Source organism: Chiloscyllium plagiosum, unplaced genomic scaffold, assembly GCF_037043375.1.
Source record: "Chiloscyllium plagiosum isolate Xiang-an unplaced genomic scaffold, Cpla_swu_hap1 HiC_scaffold_31, whole genome shotgun sequence".
Lineage (NCBI taxonomy): Eukaryota > Metazoa > Chordata > Chondrichthyes > Orectolobiformes > Hemiscylliidae > Chiloscyllium > Chiloscyllium plagiosum.
Window position 1 is genome coordinate 73,960,694 of NW_028270169.1, and position 17,911 is coordinate 73,978,604.

The following is a 17,911-nucleotide window of genomic DNA, read 5'->3' on the forward strand; positions in this document are numbered from 1 at the left end:
CTTTGATTAAGTGTTTTAATATAAAATATTGGTACTAATTTATTCTAGGGTAGTGTTTTGTAAAGCTGTAAGACTATGTGCCTTTTTCTGGGTCTGTGGACGGTTAAGGTGCAGAGATGGCCATTCGTACAGTGATGTGCTCTTCCTGTTGGATTTAGGAGATTAAGGAAAGTTTCAATGATCCTGATTGTCTGCAGGAAGTGAGGATGCAAATCCTGTAGGATTTCATGGATCAGATGGAGCGATGGCTAAAGGTAATGAAGAATTTACAGGAGCCAGGGGGTGTGATAGGTGGCAGTTTCAGAAAGTTAGGAAAACTGCCGATCCAGTCAGGTAGATGGAAAGGGAGGAGTGGAAGGCAGGTAGTGCAGGAGTCTCCTGTGGTTATTTCCATCTCAAACAAGTATAATGTTTTGGAAAGCATCGGGGGTCACAGACTCTCAGGGGAATATCGCACTGACAGCCAAGTTCCTAGTGTAATGTGAGGTATATCAGGTTCCACGCGATCGATGGTGATGGGGGCTCTCTAGTCTGCAGCACAGACTGCAGTTTCTGTAGCTAACAGTGAGACATCAGAATGGGGTAGTGCCTCCCTACTGTCTGGGTGAAGGATGGCTCCGAGGGTGCAGAATATTCTGAAAGGGGAGAATGATGAGTGGGAGGTCGCTGTACATTGGTACCAATGACATAAGAGAAAAGGATGAAGTCCTGATGAGACAATATAGCAAATTAGCCTGGAGTATAATAAGCAGGTCCTTGTGGGTAGTAATATCTGGATTACTCCCGGTGCCACATGCTAGAGAGAGTAGGAATAGCAGGGTAGAGCAGATGAATGCGTGGCCAAGGATCTGATACAGGAGAGAAGGATTCACGTTTTTGGATCATTGGAATCTCTGCTGGGGTAGAATTGACGTGCATAAGAAGGATGGATTACATCTGAATTGGAAGGTGTCTAATATCCAAGCAGGGAGATTTGCTAGTGCTACTCGGGAGACATTAAACCAGTGAGGGCGTGGGGTAAACCTAAAGAGATAGTGAGAAAGGAGGCAAGTCTGAGACTGGTATAGTTTAGAAGTTAGACAGGCAAGGGCAAGGCACAGAATGAGGTCGGACTGACAAGGTACAATAGACAATAGGTGCAGGAATAGGCCATTCTGCCCTTTGAGTCAGCACCACCATTCATTATGATCATGGCTGATCGTCCACAATCACTATCCTGTTCCTGCCTTATCTCCGTAACACTTGATTCCATTATCTTTAACAGCTCTATCCATCTCTTCCTTGAAAGTATCCAGAGACTTGGCCTCCACTGCCTTCTGGGGCAGTGCACTCCCTGTGTCCACTACTCTCTGGGTGAAGACGTTTCTCCTCAACTCTGTTCTAAATGGCCTCTCCCTTATTTTTAAACTGTGTCCTCTGGTTCTGGCCTCACCCATCCGTGGAAACATGCTTCCTGCCTCCAGAGTGTCCAACCCTTTAATAATCTTGTCGGTCTCTATCAGATCCTCTCTCATTCTTTTAAACTCTTGTGTATACAAGCTCAGTCGCTCCAATCTTTCAACATATGATCATTCCGCCATTCCGGGAATTGACCTCATGAACCTACCCTACACTCCCTCAATAGCCACAATGTTCTTCCTCAAATGTGGAGACAAAGACTGCACACAATACTCCAGGTATGGTCTTACCAGGGCCCTGTACAGCTGCAGAAGGACCTCTTTGCTCCTATACTCAATTCCTCTTGTTATGAAGGCCAGCATGCAGCGAGATTTCTTCACTACCTGCTGTACCTGCATGATTGCTTTCATTGACTGATGTACAAGAACACCTAGATCTCGTTGTACTTCCCCTTAACCAAACTTGACTCCTTTTAGATAGTAATCTGCCTTCCTGTTCTTGCTTCCAAAGTGGATAACCATACATTTATCCACATTAAGCTGCATCTGCTATGCATCCGTCCACTCACCTAGCCTATCCAAGTTAACCTGTATTCTCATAACATCCTCCTCACATTTCACCCTGCCACCCAGCTTTGTGTCATCAGCAAATTTGCTAATATTACTTTTAATAAGTTCATCTATATTATTAATGTTTACTGTAAACAGCTGCGGTCCCAGCACCGAACCTTGTCGTACCCCACTAGTCACTGCCTGCCATTCCGAAAGGAAGCGTTTATCACTACTCTTTGCTTCCTGTCAGCCAGCCAATTTTCAATCCAAGTCAGTATATTCCCCTTTGTAAATCCATGCTGACTCTGACGAATCCTATTACCGCTTCCAAATGAGCCATAATTTCATTTTTTATAATTGACTCCAGCATCTTTCTCACCACTGACCTCAGGCTAACTGGTCTATAATTCCTTGCTTTCTCTCTCCCAACTTTCTTGAAAAGTGGGACAACATTAGCCACCCTCCAGTCTGACTCTACATCTCCTGACTCTGTGTCTCCCCCTTCGCAAAGGGCTGAACGTCATCCCTCACCAACAGGGCCATCCCATCCCCTCTGCCCATCAGACTGTCCTTTTGATAGCACTCCACTGCAATTATTTCAATGCAAGTGGTTTTACAGGGAAAGCAGATGAGCTTAAGATATGGTTTTGAACATGGGACTGGAATATAGTGGGTATCACAGAAACGTGTTTTAGGTTGGAAAGGACAGGTAGCTTAATGTTCCAGGGAATAGATGTAAGAGGAAGGATAGAAAGGGGGATTAAGAGAGAAGGTGGAATGGTGTTTTTGATTCGGGATAACATTATTGTTGTGTTTAGGGAGGATATTCATGGGAGTTCGCCCGGTGAACTTACTTGGGTGGAACTGGGAAATAGGAACAGGATGATCACCTTATTGAGGTTGTCTGTGTGGGTTTCATCCGGGTGCTCTGGTTTCCTCCCACAGTCCAGAGATGTGCAGGTTGGGTGGGATAATCCAGGCTGAATTGCCCATATTGTTCAGGGATGTGAAGGTTGGGTGGATTGGCCATGCGAAATTGCCTACAGTGTTCAGGGATGAGCAGGCTAGGGGGATTGGTCATGGGAAATGCACCGTTACAGGGCTAAGACAGGAGACTCTGAGGGTTAGTGTGGATGTGATGGGCCGAATGGCCTGCTTCCACACTTGGTAATTCTCTGACGATAATTCTACTAGTTTTAAAATAGTTTCAGAAAATAATAGACCAGATCTAAAAGTTGTTGTTCAAAATTGGACAAAGGTTAATTTTCACGGTACAAGGCAAGAACTTTCAATATTTCTTTGCAACCCCCCAGGTAAAGGGACGGCTGGAAAGTGGGAACATAAGAACAGAAGGAATAGGAGCAGGAGTAGGCCATCTGGCCCCTCAAGCCTGCACTGCCATTCAATAAGGTCAGGGCTGAGCTTATCATGGCCTCAGCACCACTTTCCTGCTCTCTCACCATAACCCTTAATTCCTTTCCTGTTCACAAATCTACCTTTTGCCTTAAAGACATTCAAATTGATAACATCAACTGCTACACTCAGCAGGGAATTCCACAGATTCATAACCCTTTTGCTGAAGAAGTTGCTCCTGAACTCTGTCCTAAATCAGATACCCCCTTACTTTGACGCTATACTCTCGAGGTTGACCCCCCCCCCCCCCCAGGTGGAAATAACCTCCCTGCTTCTATCTTATCTATTCCCTTCTTAATTTTAGTTTTTCCAATACAACCTCCCATTCTTCTAAATTCCAACAAGTATAATCCCAGTCTATTCAATCTCTCCACATACACCAACATTCTCCACTCCCGACTCAAACTAGTGACCCTCCTCTGCACCCCCTCCAGTGTCAGTACATTCTTGCTGAAGTAAGGCGATCAAACCTGTACACAGTACTCCAGGTGTGGCCTCACCAGCACCCTGTACAGCTGCAGCATAACCATCCCTCTAGCAAGGAAGTACAATAGACCCTTCACCATCTCATTTAGTCCCCTGGGATGCATTCCATCATGGGTCTCGAGGATTTCATGTCAGCTTTTACTGAAAGAGGATATGGAAGCTAGAGACTTTGGAGAAATAAATAGTGATAACTTGACAACTGTCCATATTACAGAGGAGGTTGTACTGGATGTCTTATACATAATGCTGATTAAATCTGTGGGACCTGATCAGGTATACCCCAAATCTTTGTGGGAAATTAGAGAAGTGATTGCCGGGCCCCTCGCTGAGATATTTCTATCACCGATAGCCACAGGTGAGGTGTTGCAAGACAGGCGCCATTATTTGAGAAAGGTGATGAGGAAATACCAGGGAACAATACACTGGTGAGTCTGAAGTTTGTGGCAGACAATTTGTTGGAAGGAATTCTGAAGGATAGGTTTATATGTAATTGGAAAGGCATGAAGTGATTAGGGATAGTCAGCATGGCTTTGTACATAAATCACTAACTTGGACTTCAAAAAGACATTCAAAAAGGTTCCACATTTAGCAAGTTAGACACCATGGGATGCAGAGAGAACCAGCTATTTGGAAACAAATTGGCTGGAAGGTTGGAGACGGAAGGTAGTGCTTTTCGGATTGGAGGCCTGTGATGAGCAATATGGTGTAAGGATTGATGCTGGGTCCACTGCTTTTCATCATTTATATCAATGATTTCTATGTTAATATATGGAAATGGCAGAGGATGATGCATTGTATCTGGGTGGAAGATGAGAACTGGGGGATTCTATACTTGCTGCAGTTGGAGAGGTGTGGTTCACTGGCAGAGGTGAGGCAAGTGGTGGAGATACGCTGGAGAATATTGCTGACCCCATGGGAGGGGAAATTGCAGTCCTTGAAATACAGGGCATTTTGGTATGTTCTGGAGTGTTCTGCCAGCTTGCACCAAGCTTCACTGGAACACTGCAGTAAGCATGAGACAGAGATGTTGGCCAGGCAACAGGCTCGTGTGTTAAAGTGACAGACAACTGGAAGCTCGGGGTCGGTTTTGCAGCAGAACGTAGATCATCAGCTGCCATTTCCAGCACCTCCACTGAGATGCTGCCCGACACAGGTTCCTGTCCCCTCCATTAACAGCTCTGCACCCTCCCAGCCAGATTGTTATCCACTCCTTTGTCTTTCCAAATGTTACTGTCTCTTTTGGGCTCCATCCCCACCTATTATTGACTCTTTAACCCCTATCTCCTGCAATCCAAAGATATGCAGGTTCGGTGAATTGGCCCAACGAAATTTCCCGTAGTGCTCAGGGATGTATAGGTTAGGTGCATTAGTCAGGGGAAATGTAGAATAATAGGGTCGGGGAATGGGTTTGGTTGAGAAACGCTTCAGAGGGTGGGTGTGGACTTGTTGGGCCGAATGTCCTGTTACCACACTGTGGGGATTCTAATTTTCCCAGCTGTTGTCGGTTCTGAGGAAGGGTCACTGGACCTAGAATGTCCCTTGGTGTGTGCAGGAGGAGGAAACTGGAAAGGGGAGTTGGATCCAGTTTAGACTGGGAGGGTTTAATTACACCCTGTACAGGTAGTTAGGCCTGAATTAGAAACTCTTGGTTCCACGGTTACAGCAAATGGGAAAATGGCTGTGGCCCTCAGGCGGTGCCAGGTCCTGGGTTATGGCCGCCATCTTTATTTGGGGCATGGACATGTCCTCTTCCTGGGTGGGGGCGGGCGTTTTGAAGAGGAGCATTTACACATCAAACACATACCAAGAGAAATATTTGTCTTTACGGTTCAGCCTGCCCTGACTGTGAGTTTTGTTTTGTGAATTCATTTTATAGGATATTAATTGAGAATAATTGAGACAGGGATCTCAAAACCAATTTTCTATCGTCAGCAGTGTCATCAGGATCTGAATACCATTGACATTTAACTGTGGAAGGAGAAAGGTGTGTCTGTTCTCTCTGTGGGAAAGTATCTTTTTTTTCAAGCAAAAAGCGGAAAGATGTTCAAAGATGTTGGATCACCCTTGCGGTTTGTGCTCAATTCTGGGCCCTGCAGCTGTGGAAGGAGGTATTGGCCTGAGAGGGAGCACAGATTTATCCAAATTACACCTCATCTCTTTATAGGAACTGTCAGATTTAGACCCAATCACCCACTTCATGATGTTAACCTGTAAACCCCTTATTTTCAATTCCCTGCAAACTTCTCATGAAAATTCCTTGTGGAGTCAAATTCCAGCACCATTTCAGGTGAAATGTTCCAGGTTCCGACAACTGTCTGTTCATTCAGAAACTGCTGAAGTCCATGTTGACTCTGGGGTTACAAAGGGCTGAATTAAAAGATGAGATGCTGTTCCCATTGAGATGCATTGGAACAGTACAGAAGGCTGAGGGCAGTGTCGGTATGAGCAGACAATGAAAATGACTGGGCTGCACTGTGAGGGCTGCTTGGCTCAATGAGTGTTTTGGAGTTGGGTATAAACAGAGCGAGGGGAGACAGGGAGAAGGTGAACCTCAGCTTCAGTTTTAGTTCAGGCCGTTCAGAAATTCACATGTTCCCAAAGGGAACTGCCAGGTTGTAAGCGATACCTGCTGAGTTTTTATTAACAGTTTTTAAAGTGTAAAATGTCAGCTTAAGTAAAGATCGGGGCTTTTGGTTATAATGGAAATGTTTGAAGTGAAGGAAGGTTACTAGCTCATTTCAATTATCTGAATGGGAGTATCTGGCTGAAACTAGAGAGACGTTGTGACAGGAGCCCTCCGACCCGTGGTGTGCTCCTCTTATACAATGTGGGAAATAAGGGACGCTTCCAGTGTCCGTGATGGCTATGTGTGCAGGAAGAGTGCCCATCTGAAACTACTGGGAAACTGCTTTTCTGACCTGGAGCTGAGAGTGTATTCACTGTTGAGAATCTGCGATAATGAGAATGTTATGGACAGCACGTTTAGTGAGTTAGTCACACTGCAGGTTAGGGTTACACAGGCAGAAAGGGAATGAGTGGCCATCAGATCAAGTAAAAGGCTCAGGAAGGAAGTGCAGGACTCCCCAGTGATCAAACAGATATTGTGCACCGCTTGGGATTCTACAAGCGGGGATCAGGTGGAGTGGACTCTCAGGGGAAGTCAGCAATAGCCAGGTTCATGACACCACAGATAGCTCCGCTGCACAGAACTGGAGGAAGGAGAATGGCAGAGCTGTAGTGACAGGGGATGCAGTAGTCAATGTCAGAGACAGGCGCGTCTGTGGCCACAGACATGAATCCAGGGCAGTGGAATTGAACCTAGGTCCATTTATTGATAAGTGCACAGACCAATAAAGGTCAGTGTCCCAAATGCAACCTTCAGCACTTAATCACCCTGAAGCTCTACCTTTCAGGGCCTGTGCACTTGTTCTGAGCCCTTCAGAGGGATTGAAGGGAATGGGGAGAAAACAGGAACAGGGTTGTGTTGTAGCTCTACAAAATAACCGTCACCCTCCGCTCTCGGTCTCCCCCTTCTGGCTCCTCCCCACCGCAGGGAAAAGACCTTGTGTATTTCCCCTATCCATGCCCATCCTGATTTTATAAACCTCTATAAGGTCACCTATCAGCATCTGACGCTCCTGGGAAAACAGTGTATTCAGCCTCTACCTGTAGCTCAAATCCTCCAACCCTGGCAATGTGCTTCTAATACTATTCTGGCCACTTTCAACTTTCACAATATTATTTTGATAGGAAGGAGACCAGAATTGCACGCAATATTCCAAGAGTTACCTAACCAATGTCCTGTACAGCCGCAATATGACCTCCCAACTCCGATACTCAGTACTCTGACCAATGAAGGAAAGCATACTAAACCCCTTCTTCGCTATCCTATCTACCTGCGACTCTACTTTCAAGGAGCTATGAATCTGCACTCCAAGGTCTCTTTGTTCAGCAGCACTCCCAAGATCCTCACCATTAAGTGTATACATCCTGCTAATATTTGCTTTCCCAAAATGCAGCACCTCACATTTATCTAAATTAAACTCCATCTGCCAGTCCTCAGCACATTCAACCATCTGATCAAGATCCTGTTATAATCTGAGGTAATCCTCTTCACTGTCCACTACACCTCCAATTTTGGTGTCGTCTTACTAACAATACTTCCTATATTCACATCCATATCATTGATATAAATTATGAAAATTAGTGGATCCAGCACTGATACTTTGTGACACCCCACTAGTCACAGGTCTCCAATCTGAAAAGCAACCTTCCACCACCATCCTCTGTCTTCTACCTTTGAGCCAGTTTTGTATCCAAATGGCTAGTGCTCTCTCTATTCCATGAGATCTAAACTTGCTAATCTGTCTCCCATGGGGAACCTTGTTGAACGCCTTACTGAAGTCCATGTAGATCGTTTCCACTGCTTTGCCCTCATGAATCCTCTTTGTTACTTCAAAAAGAAATTGACTCAAGTACATGTGACGTGATTTCTCATACACAAAGCCATTATTAATATCCAGGACTTAACTCTGTACATTGGGATCTGTGTCACCCAGTTATGACTGTTAATATTCTGGATAAAGTTCAAGTACATCAGGTTTGTGTTAGTGACTGTGTATTGAGTCTTGTTGATATCACCCACACAGGTAAGTTCCATTTGAAAGGCAGTCCCTATATCCAGAACCCCGCTCCCATCTGCTCTGTCTCCATCCCCACCATAGACAGTAAGTGGGAGGAGCTCATGGAGTTTTCATGTAAGAGAGATTGAGAAAATCTTCCCTTCTTTCCACTAGCTCACCAGAAAATGATGGTAGTGTCCTTTCCTCTGAACCAGGAGGATCGGGCTCAGAGTTGAGTAACAGCATCTTTGAAAAGGGTGATTGGAAAACATGACCAAGCCGCCAGGCCATACTGTCTCCCAGCTGTCCCCGCCTGAGCCTCAACAGAACTTTCCTGTAGTTTCTCTCCTGTCAGACTCTCCCATTGCTCACTTTGTCCAGGGTTCCCTCCTACTGCTGCACTGCTCCTGTCCATCACTGACCTGTCCATCCCCCAGTGTCCTCCACATTCATTCATTGTTTACAATCTCCAGCCCTGCCCCCTCCACCCTATTGGGCAGCGGCTGCTGTCAATCACCCAGCTTCTGTGTGATCTGGAGCATGTGCTGTAGGAGGGGAGACCAGTGCACGGGCGCAGTGCTGGGCAATTGTTGGTGTATGTGCAGGGCTGGTCAGGGCCAGGAGGGAGGCTGTGCGTGTGTGGGGTTAATCTGTCATTGGCAGTTTCCTCCCTCTGGGAACAGAACTCAGGGAAATGGCCCCTGCCCTGATATCGTGACAAGTGGTCGGCTATCAGTGGGGGAAGCATTTTGCAGAAAGTTATCAGAACTCGTGTGAATATTCAGGAATGTTATGGAAAACAACACAGATGGGCCTGCAATTAAAGTTCTAATTTGGTTCATCTTAGTTCAATCAGATATGATTTGGTCAGTGTTTGCAGGATGGTTCTCATCAGAGGGTCCGTGTGGGGGAAATAAATAAAATGTTCCAGATTGGGGGAAAAAAATCAGTTTGGTTCTGACCAGGAAGGAAGCCTGGGAGATGGGGGGAGGATTCACCAACATCCAGGAGGCTCCGAGTCAGACTCATTGATTTGATTAGATTAGATTTCCTACAGTGTGGAAACAGGCCCTTCAGCCCAACCAGTCCACACCGACCGTCGGAAGAGTAACCCACCCAGACCCATTTCCCTCTGACTAATATACCTAACGCTATGGGCAATTTAGCATGGCCAATTCATCTGACCTGCACATCTTTGGATTGTGGGAGGAGACCTTTTTTTGGTTCTTAGTCTGCAGGCAGGAGCTAGGAAGCTGATTTCAAAGAGAAGAGAGTCTGTGTGAGAACTGGGTGTGGAGGAAAAGGGTGAGGAGATTGGTTTGGATTTCAGTTCACAGAAGAGAGCAATTGTGAGACTGAGATTTAAAGCTTTGGGGGAGCAAAGAAACTACAATTTAATACTATCACTGTCTTATGAATTTCCATCCTGTGTTAACGGTGGTGACTTGTCTTCTCAGTTGTAGGGTTCTGAAAGGGCGGATTTGTGGATGAGAAATTCAAATTGAACTTCCTGTTCAGTTTTGATAGTTACTTGATCCGTGCCGATCTGAATATCATTTGGCCTTTTCATGTGGAAGGAAAGGTGTGTATTCTGTCCATGGGCGAATATTTCAAATGTCAGTGTGTCTGGAAAAAGTACTGAGACACAGCCAAGTCCATGTTAGCGTGGTGACTGTGGAGAAAGAGTTCATTTGTTGTTAAAAGTCTGAAAAAACATGGCACATTTCCCAGGAACGATTAAGCTACAGATTTGTTTTGTATGAGGACAAAGTTTTAATTAATCATGCAACCAGAAACACACAAGGATGCCTGCAGTATGGAAAATGCTATGAAAACGGGATTGTTGTAAAGGAGTTGATTATCGATCGTGGCTTGTAATCCATTGGCGTTGTCACGTCAGTTCCAGCGCCGTGGGGAAACACTGGAAATGTGATGAGTGCAGTGTAGGTTTCAGTTATTAAACTGGAAAAAGTGCAGAAGAAATTTACAAGAATTTTTGCCAGGGCTCAGGGGTCTGAGTTAAAGGGAGAGGTTGGACAAGCGAGGATTTTTTTTTTGTTTAGAGCAGAGGAAACAGAGGGGGAATGTTTTCTGGAAGTGTATAAGACCATGAGAGGCCTGGGTAAGGTGAATGCATTCAGTCTTTTTCCCAGGGAATCAAGGAGTGGAGGGCATCAGTTTAAGGTTAGAGGAGAAATTATGAAAGGGAACCTGAGGGGCACATGTTTTACACAGAGGGTGGTATGTATATGGACTGAGCTGCCAGTGGAAGTGCTTGAGGTGGGTACATTAACAACATGTAAAAGACATTTGGACAAATACATGGATAGGAAAGGGTCAGAAGCAGATGGGTCAAGTGCAGGGAAATGGGGTTAGCGTGGATGGACATTCTAGTCAGTATTGGCCAGTTTGGGCCAAAGGCCTGTCTCTGCTGTAGGACTCTGACTCTAAGTATATTTACTATTTCTCCCGCTATCTCTGGTAGCAACCTGGGATGTATTCCATCTGAGCGACGAGTCTTGTCTACCTTTAGCTCCATTAACTTGCCCAGCTCTAACACTTTCGTGATAATGGTTGTTTCTTGTTCCTCACCTTCCTCAGTTTCCTTATCATTTACTGGCATGTTCTTCGTGTTCTCCACTGTGAAGACTGACTGCTGTGAAGACTTCCTGAACCCTGCTGGATAGGAATAACTGGGCACAGAACTCTAAGAGGTCTTCTTTGAGTCTTTATTAATGAGACATGGCAGTTACCTGGATAGTGTACATGCAGAACACCTCCAGGCAGCATCAGGTAATACATCGCCTGTCCGATGTGCCGCTCCCATTCTTATACCTTTGTGGTTTGTGGTTTTGAATGGACGCTGTCTCTCAGTATTATCTCCACGGCAATGGCAGTTTAAAAGTTGAGTTCAGCCCAGCACTGATTGGTTAAACCACAAAACCCCTCCCCCACGCCCCTGTGGCTCAGTCAGGTATCTGACAGGCGCTTCAGTTTCAGTGGGGCTGTCTGTCAGGATTCTGATGTGAAAGAGCCGGTGTTGGAACGGGGTGGACAAAGTTAAAAACCACACATCACCAGGTTATAGTCCAACAGGTTTATTTAGAAGTACAAGCTTTTGGAGTGTGCTGTGATTTTTAACTTGATCAGGATTATCTCTATGGTAACGGTTAAGTGCTTCAACAATTACAGAGGCCATATGTTCCCCACACAATAGGTTCCCCTCTCGCAGTGTAAACTGCTATTCTGTCCCTGGGGATAGCTACTCATCACTTTTCTCCCCCAATCCCATCTAGCTTTCTGTTGATCTTTAAAGTTTTTCTCATCTCCTAGTTTCTCCTTGGTCTTTGCCAATTTGTATGCTTTCTATTTCAATTTCATAGACTCCCTTATTTCCTTAGCCATCAATGGCAGATTACTCCTTTTCCTACAGTTCTTCCTTTTCACTAATATATACTTTTGCTGAGCAGTTTGAAAAAATTCTTTGATATTTCTCCACTGTCCGTCAACTGTCCCACCGTAAAGTCTTTGCTACCAGTCTACATTAGCCAACTCCTGTCTCATCTTATTGTAGTCTCCTTTGTTTAAGCACAGAATCTGTATTGGATTTAATCTTCCCGCTTTCCAACTGTATTCTAAATTTGACCATACTTATCACAAGTCTTTTATCAGATTACGAGGTGAGATGATGTTACCTGGGTGTTTTGGTTTTCATTGTCAAAGACCTTGGCTTTGTAATAAAGTACAGGATAGATATTCACAACAGAGTATTCTGGACGGTGTGAATTTACTACACAATCAAAAACCATAAATCACTGTCTCCCCTCAGTTTAAAATTGCAAAATCATTATCTCCTACACGCTTCCTCATCTTCTAAGTTTGAAATGCTAATCCCCCTGACTATCCTACTTTTCCCGAAAATCTCCTTTGGCGAAGGTGGTGATTTTTGGATTCAGCTTTCCAGTTATTAACGTAAGAAGATAAGCACTGGGCACAGGAGAGGGAATGCAGCCCTTTGAACCAGCTCCACCATTTAATACCATGATGACTGAGCTCACCTCGGTCTCAGCTGGATTTTCCCGCCTGCTCTATCTCACCCTTCAACTCATTGAAAATTAAAAATCTGTATCTCTTCATTAAATTTGCTCATTGTTCTGGCATCCACCGCATTTTGAATAGGGAATTCCACAGATTCACAACACATTGAGTTAGGTACATTCTCCTTCATGAGAATACAATAGAGTTCTTATAGTGCAGAGTCCACACCAACCCTATGATGAGCCTCCCATTCAGACCCACCCATTCCCTGTAACCCTGCATTTCCCATGGCTAATTGCCTAAACAGCACATGCATGGAAACTGGGCAATTTAACATGGGCAATCCACCTAATCTGCACATATTTGGGCTATGGGAGGAAACTGGAGCACGGTTGGAAACTCGTACAGACATGGGGGGGAATGTGTAAACTCCACACAGTCGCCTAAGGCTGGAATCAAACCCAGATTGCTAACGCTGTGAGGCAGCAGTGCTAACCACTCAGCTACCTCTGCTTAAACTCTGCTCCTCCTTATTAACCTCTCTATCACCCAATTTGCTGAATCTATATTCCTCACGTCAGAAATCAGGTCGTGGAAACGAATGTCTCAGTGAAACCCAATGACAGCCCATATGTCCTGTGTGTGTGAATGGGGATTTGATAGACAACACCCTCCAGCCCACACTTTTCATTCACTTTCCAGAGACAGGGCTCAAGTAGCTTCCTGGGGACTACAACTCCCACAATCCCTGAGGCAGGGACCACACGTGAGTGGGGAAACCCGGCACTGTCCATGTACAGAATGTGGGTGGGCTTTGGAGCATGTGCTTTGGGGTACCTAGCGGAAAGTACTTCACACTGTGATTGGCTGGAGGAGTAACATATCAGCTTTTAGTATTGATCTGCCGGGGAATTAAGGTGTCACCACACCCACGTGGGACCAAGTTCCATCCCCAATGCGTCATAATGCTGGGAATCGACCAATGGGAAACCAAGGAGGATCTAACCCATTCTCCCAGACTGAAGGTTCCTCTTCTGTCCAGGATCTGCCACCTCCCTGTCTGTTTCCTTTTGTTTCATTCTGCTGTTACATTATTGACTTGCAGCAACTGAAGGGAAATGAAGTGAACCCAGAAAGGGTGCAGCATCTAACCAGGGACGGGAAGTGGTGGCATGGATCTGTTTATCAGTTACTCCATGAGAATGGGGAGGGTGTACCTTAGGGGGTAGCAGAGTCAGAATGGAGGGAGAGAGTAAGTGGGCTGCAGGGTTACAGCTTTAGGGAAAGACTGGGAAAAAGATATTCCAGAGAAACTAAAATTGCCTGTTCTGAATTTCTAACCTGTACATATTCCTTTATATAGGGTGCTAGATTGTGAAGATTCACAGACTGAAATCTCAAAATCATGTGCAGATCGTGATTAAGTTAACCAGCATTTGACGAACCAAAGACTGAGAGTCAATCAGCCAAAATCCTGCAACACTCTCCCTCACAGCATTGTCGGTCTATCTGCGCCAAATGAACTGCAAATGGTTCGAGACAGCAGTTCACTACCATCTTGTCAAGGGTAACTAGAGATGGGGAATAAATGCTGGCTGAGCCAGTGATGCCCATATCCTGGAACTGGTTTCTATCTCTATTTACTGAAACCTGATTGTTACTGCAGGATGATGATGGATGATGAGTGCATGCATCACATTACCCCTGCCTACACCCACACAGTAACACCGCAACGGCACTGGAACAAAAGGCAATGAAGCTAAAGGAGGACTTAGATATAGTTCTTAAAGGTAAAGGCATCAAAGGGGATTGGAGCACAGCAGGAACAGGAGACTGAGCTGGATGGTCAGCTGTTTCCCATTGAATGGTGGCGCAGGATTGAAAAGCCGAAAGCCCCCCTCCTGCCCCTATCTCCCAGGTCTGTATGTAACCATGGAACCCGGGTAGGAAAGAGTAGGCAGGACAGGGACTCTCCAGGAGATTGCACTTCCACATCAGTTTTCAGTGAGGGATGGTTTGATGGACTTTGTTTAACATTTGTCTTTAATGCAAAGTTTGTAAATTTGGTTTTAAAACATGTACGAGTTTATTCCACGATAAATGAAACAAAAAGAAAAGAAACAAAACGATCTGAATATAACAGTTTTAAAATTTCAACGCCGTATAAAACAAAATCCCGACGACTCCCGGACACCATCACTTTCCAGTTTCTCAAACTCCAGGAGATATTCCCCCCCCCGTCGGAACCTTTGGTTTGATTTAACTGCTTTTCAGTTCTCGTTGTGTGAGCTGTGGAGTTTTCTTTTTTCCCCATTTCTCCGACCCAGAAGTGTTATCACAGCAACCTTCCCACCATCAAAATCATCATTTCGCCATTATAGCAGTAAACCACCTGAATAACCAATTGAATATTTATAAACAAAGCCCATTATGGGCAAAGCAAACCACTACAAGTGGCAGAGTGGGAAAGGACGTAATCAAAGTAGAGTTGGGGGTGAGGGGGCAGCGCTGGAGATAAAGGGGTGCCCACCTCTATCTAAAGGCATCAAGAGCACTGATACACACCACATGCTCCTTCTCCAAGGACACCCTGCTGTGTAGCCTTTATCCTCAATCATAGAGTAGAATCCCTACAGTGTGGAAGGAGAGCATTGGCCCATCAAATCCCACCAACCATCCGAAGAGCATCCCACCCAGAGCAATCCAGAGTAACACTGCATTTCCCATGGCTGATCCACTAGTCTACACAATCCTCGACACTATGGGCAATTTAGCACGACCGATCCACCTAACCTGCACATCTTTAGTCTGTGGGAGGAAACCAGGGCACCGGGAGGGGACCCACACTATCATGGGGAGAATGTGGGAACTCCACACAGGCCGTTGGCCAACGCTGGACTCCGACCTTATACCTGATGTTGTGAAGCAGCAGTGCTACAATCACAATTTAAATCAAAATAGATGGCCCCTTCTCATTGTCACATTGCTGTTTGTGGAGACTCACTGCCCAGATAGACATCTCAAAGTTCAGAAAGTGGCAATATAAATTCAGTCAACTCCAGCCCAGTTAATGTGATTAACAACCACAACATCAATACTCCAACAGTGTCATCATGAACACAGTCCAGTCCTGACTCTGATGGACAGTAACATCAGAATCAGAGTCCTGCAGTGATGTGTGAACTCTACCCCACACGGAGCAGGTGGATGACCACTTCCCTGTGTCCACTCACTGGGCTCTCAGTCGTGTTGAAGACTCAGCAAATCCCTTGTCACGCAGTGACGATCCTACCCAGTGTGAACGCGCTGGGGTCTCAGGGGACAGGATGAATAATTGAATCCTCTCTTCCACACTGAGCATCTGAATGGCCTCTCCCCTGTGTGGGCTCGCTGGGGTCTCAGGGGGTGGGATGAATCACTGAATCCCCTCTCACACACTGATCATCTGAATGGCCTGTCCCGTGTGGGCTCAGTGGTGTCTCGGGGGGTGATGCATTTGAGTGAATCTCTCCCCACACGCTGGGAGCAAGTGAATGGCCTTTCCCCAGAGTGAGCTCTCTGGGGTCACTGCAGGTAGTGCATTTGAGTGAATGTCTCCCCACACTGTGAGAAAGTGAATGGCCTTTCCCCAGAGTGAGCTCGGTGTTTCAGCATTTCAGAGGACCTAGTGTATCCTTTACCACACACTGAGCAGGTGAATGGCCTCTCCCCAGTGGGAATGCACCGATGTCTCTGCAGGTGAGAGATTTGAATGAATTATTTCTCACACATGGAGCAGGTGAAGGGTCGATATCCTCTGTGCCCTCTCTGGTGCCTCAGCAGATTGTAAGATTGAGTAAATCCCTTCCCATACGTGGGGCAGGTGAATGGCCTCTCCCCAGTGTGACTGTGTCAGTGTGTGTCCTGCTGGGAGGGGTAAGCGAATTCCTTCCCACAGTCCCCACATTTACATACCCTAGCCCTGGTCCCGTCCCATTGGTGTCTTCGCAAATCACATGACCGGTTAAATATTCAACTGCATGCAGAGCAGAGGAATTATTTCTCTGGGCTAGGCATGCTGCTTTCCCTTTCCATATTACCGATAAGGATCAGGACCTGCGGAATTGGACGACTCTGCAGTTGATGTGATGTTAAAGCTGAGTGTCCCATGTGGAACTTTCTCTCTGTAAAAAAAAAGTTTCTCCATATCATTAATACAACTCCCAACACCAGCTCTCCCTTCAGTTCTCCTGAATTTCTAATTTTGGACTAATGCAATGACCTCAGTAATGTGCCTTTCTCTCACTTGTTTCTGAAAGTAAATTAGGACCATTTTGAATAACTTTACAAGAAGGACCCACACCTATTCTATCATGTACGAGTTCTAATCCATGGGAAGTTTGTTGCCAGCTCCGATGACAGTCATAATGCTCCGACCACTTCACCGGAGCCAGTGCAAGTCAATTCTAACAATTATCAATAGATTTTATCTAAACAGGATGCCCCCACAATGGACACTCAATGCCCGTAAGTTGTCATTTTTCTTAAAGCCGCTCATGTGTCCGGCAATCTGGCAATACAATTGAAGATATTTTATACAGTAACCTTACAGTCTCAATTGCCAGTTCCAGTCCATGAAGCAGCCAGTAACATGCCGCAGTGAATTGAATTCTAACAACAGCATTGCCCTGGCAGGAGAGATTGCAGAGCATGAAACTGTCTTCTCTGGAGTATCTAAAATGAAACACTTGAAATGAACAAAATTCTTCAGGAGCTCGATGGGATAAATACAGCAAGGATGTGCTCCCTGGCTGGTGTGTCTGGAATGAAATAAGCGCTAACGGTGTTATCTTTACCCAGCACCCCCTTCAGCTGCATAAATGTTTAGGATTTAGTTGCTGCTCTTATTCCATGCTCTTGATCACCCCTGTTTGTAACTGCTGTAATGTTGGTGGCTGTGCAAATTGATAACATTTGATTCAATCCATCCCAAAACCTTTCTGTATCTGTGTCTCACTTTTGTTCACCAAGACCCTCATTCAATCTGACCTCTTTGCAAACCCTGCCCTGATATTTCCTTAGAGGGCTCAGAATTAATTGTTCACAGAATTATTACTGTGCAAAAGGAGGCTGATTGGCTTATCAGTTCTCCAAAGGATCACCTCACTGAATGCTATTCTTCTGCCTTTACCCCATAAACCTTCCCATTCATCCTCTTCCAATGACTGTTCAATTCTATCCTCTTCATTGTACCTGACTCCACCACACTCTTTGGTAGTGCATTCCTGACCATAAACTTTCTCTGCATGAAAACATTTTGTCTCATGTCCCATGTGCTTCTTTTGTCAATCCCTTTACAGCGGTGCCTCCTCATTATTGATTCTTTCATGCATGTGAACAGTTTGTCTTGATCTACTCTCACTA

General features: G+C 45.4%; 2 long non-coding RNA genes across 4 annotated transcripts in view; one reads left to right on the plus strand and one right to left on the minus strand.

The window, feature by feature from the left end:
• Positions 1–17,911, minus strand: part of LOC148142002 (uncharacterized) — a 972,588-nt gene that overhangs the window by 910,082 nt on the left and 44,595 nt on the right. The gene's annotated exons all lie outside the window — the stretch shown is intronic.
• LOC148142011 (uncharacterized) lies at positions 120–11,168 on the plus strand. 2 transcript variants are annotated; one of them, XR_015752291.1, is made up of 3 exons: positions 120–254; positions 9,934–10,052; positions 11,072–11,168. It is a non-coding gene; the product is annotated as an uncharacterized LOC148142011 (long non-coding RNA). The 2 variants fall into 2 exon arrangements; XR_015752292.1 differs by lacking the exon at positions 120–254 and adding an exon at positions 5,758–5,832.